A 3,140-nucleotide genomic window follows, 5' to 3' on the forward strand; every position below is an offset into this window, starting at 1 on the left:
GAGCATTTGTACGAGCCTCCGAGCCATGGCGAGCGGCCAACATGTGGATCCACCTTAAGACGTTGAAGTTATTGGGAATTTCGCACATAATGTAATAATCTGTAAAACCGGTCATTTAATTTCAAATATGAAAATAATAGAAGTCGTAGTAAATGTTATTTCTAATAATTTGCTATATCTGTAATGCAAATCCATTAAGCTGTTCTCGGGAAATTCGTGCTTTTTTCTCTGTTCTCTTCACTCATTTCAATGTGAATATTAAAGATCACAACATATTTTTACTTTTTTAAAAAGTAAAGAGTGAATATGAAATTAAGTTAACTTGGTCAATATTTCAGTTAGTGTTTTCCATGAACTGTTTATAAAAAATTAATTTATTTTAAGGAAGATGGATACAAATAAATAATTGTTTCTGATATAATGGAGAAAGGTAGAAAGTTGTTCATTGAAAAATAAGAAATAAAATTAATAATTTTTTTTTTAAATATTTATGTTTACAACAAAAAAGTGAGAATTAATAGTAATTCAAAAATGCAATATTAACTACAAAATGTGAGCACGCTTACATTTTTTTCTATATCCCCTTGCCTGGCCATATCTAACGGCCAAGTGTGACAGCAACTTTCAACCTGCAACAGTCAAATATGTCGTACCTAATGGCACGCCTACGAAAGCAGTAGACCCTGCCTTATGGTATCACTCGCCCTGGAAGCATACCCCCTCTTTTATACTCCTTCCTCCAAGCATGAAACAGAACTATGTCCTTGAAGTAGTCAGCGATAACACTCATCAGATAGGCTGGACAGGCACATAGCCTGTTAGGCATCTACTTTGGTAGACAGCAACTTTTTCCATGAAATAGACTGACGGGAAATACTATTTTATATAACTAATGTTTCACATTTTTTTTTTTTTCAATTTTTTCGACAACAGCTCTAGCTATTTTCATTAAACGGTATATCTTGTACAATTAAGTAGTCCTTAATGACAGCTAGCTCTCATCTTCATAGAAATTGACAGAGCTTAAATGCCGAATTTTCAAAATGGCTTCTTCCAAAGTACTTTTAATTTTTTTGCTGAAATAATTACTCATTTAACCTTTTTACTTCTAATGAAAAATAGATAAATACAATCTGTGAAATTCTTTGATGATTAACATAAGAAGATAAGAGGAAAAAAACATTTTCCAGGTTAAAAACACATTTCAGGAAATCAGAGTAGTAATATAGACGTATTAAACACCCCTGGAAGGCCAACGATTTTAGGGGGAAAATATTTAACATAGAAAATCGTAGAAGATAATGAAAAATGGTGACCGTTTAGCTATCTATATATCGCTGCTTTGCTTGAACATTGACACACCTAACAAAAAAAAGTTTTCTTTATATTTTGTTTTTTAGGTATTCCATAGATTGTACAGTGGACTGGAGCTAATTTGTATCAACTCTAATAGTTTTAGGACAGTTTGTGGAACGACCTCAGTAAAGAGAGTAACCGTAGTCTACTTTTATCTTTGAAAGACGATCAGTTTTAAATGAAATAAAAAACTATTCAGGGGAAGCAGCAGCATGAGCTTTCAATTGACAGAATGATTAAGGAGTTAGTCATTCTGTCGACTGAAAGCTGTCAATATCAGTTGAAGCATCATTTTATAAAAAAAACTCTAGGAGAGAGTTCATTCAAAACTTTCTTATACTCCTGGAGGAAAAAGTGTAATGGAACAGGTTAGTATAGTCCCTGACTTCCACTAAGGAGGTCGCACACCCCTTTTAAGCGAGCGTAAGGAGCAGAAGTTGATATGTGTGATCTAATTAAACCATCAATAGTAATTATTTATTATTATTATTAGCGCGACAGACCGTGGAGGTCCAAGATCGCGCGCGATGTAGTAGGGAAATACATCGCGCATTTCTTGACGTGCTTTTCCTATGAAAAGCTATGGATTGGTTCATCACTTCCACGCCTATTTTTTGTAAGTGCCACCCATAGGTTAACGGGTCTCACAAATGCCCGAGGGGAGACTATGACTGAGTATTGTATAATTTTATGCTTGAAAAAAACCTGGGTTGGGGCGAGGACTCAAACTCACAACCTTTGGGTTAGTAGACAGACACGTTGCCATGCTGCTACCATCGCCCCTACAAAAGGATAATAATAGGTTTTGAATTTCCCGCCATTGGAGCTTTTTTTTGTGAACTACTTGAGAACTTGAGTTCAAAGTTCTTTACATGGAATATAGGTTTACTTTTTTTTTAATACAATCATGTAAGCTAATAAAATCGCATGGAAAATTTGTCTTTCTAATGTATTGGAGGCACATTACTAAATATTTACCCCTTTTATTTATTTGTATTTAATCAAATATTTGTTTCATATCTGAAGAATTACCATGATAACGGAATGTACTAACAATTTCAATAAAGAAGAAAGTAGTATAAACCGACACCAGCGCTCCTTTAGGTGATTATGGTAGTTTTAGCCCAGTTCAGACCTACATCGCTGCTGATAGCTAATCTTATAAAAAAGTTTCACATAAGTTTGTAGAAGTCTTTGACACCAATGTAGGTTTTGATGTGCATGATATCTCAGTGGCTTAGGGAAATGGCGGCATTTCGCTCACTATGTAAGATTAACATAACGAAACGGATATTTATCAAAACTTATTCCACCTGTAATAAGAATAAGGTAGTATAAATTGTGCCTTATATTTGTTACATCTAGCTTAAATATACTCAGGATTTATATATGAGATCTTTGTAGAAAGGAGTTGTGTTAGGAGCCTTTGTTGATGAAAATAATAATGTTAAATTAACAGAAACAGCAAAAGGATTTGATGAGTCTACTAAAGGAGTTCTGTTGGAAAATTTGAAGATGTAAGTTTTTCTCATTTTAGTGTATGCTTAAAAATAAAGCTTTCTCCCTTAGTCTCACTATACCAAGTCTGTTTAGAAGCAAGACTCAGGGTAATTTTTAACTGCTTTCAGTTACTGTGAGAATTACTTTGATTATTGTTTAGAATTAGAATTACCTTCTATTGTGAAGAACTAATTATAGAATCATTAATTTTATTACAATTCATACTATTTTAACTTAAATCCCATTTAGGGATTATTGTCTCTTTTATTATTGCTTTATAAGTT

General features: G+C 33.3%; 1 long non-coding RNA gene across 1 annotated transcript; it reads left to right on the forward strand.

Moving 5' to 3' along the window:
- The first annotated feature begins 2,396 nt into the window (after nucleotides 1-2,396).
- On the forward strand, nucleotides 2,397-2,873 carry LOC136795021 (uncharacterized). The gene is made up of 2 exons (XR_010842913.1): nucleotides 2,397-2,685; nucleotides 2,761-2,873. It is a non-coding gene; the product is annotated as an uncharacterized lncRNA (long non-coding RNA).
- The last annotated feature ends 267 nt before the right edge of the window (nucleotides 2,874-3,140 follow it).

This window comes from Halyomorpha halys, unplaced genomic scaffold (assembly GCF_000696795.3).
Source record: "Halyomorpha halys isolate HHAL.00 unplaced genomic scaffold, Hhal_1.1 Scaffold10353.1, whole genome shotgun sequence".
In the NCBI taxonomy this organism is placed as follows: Eukaryota; Metazoa; Arthropoda; class Insecta; order Hemiptera; family Pentatomidae; genus Halyomorpha; species Halyomorpha halys.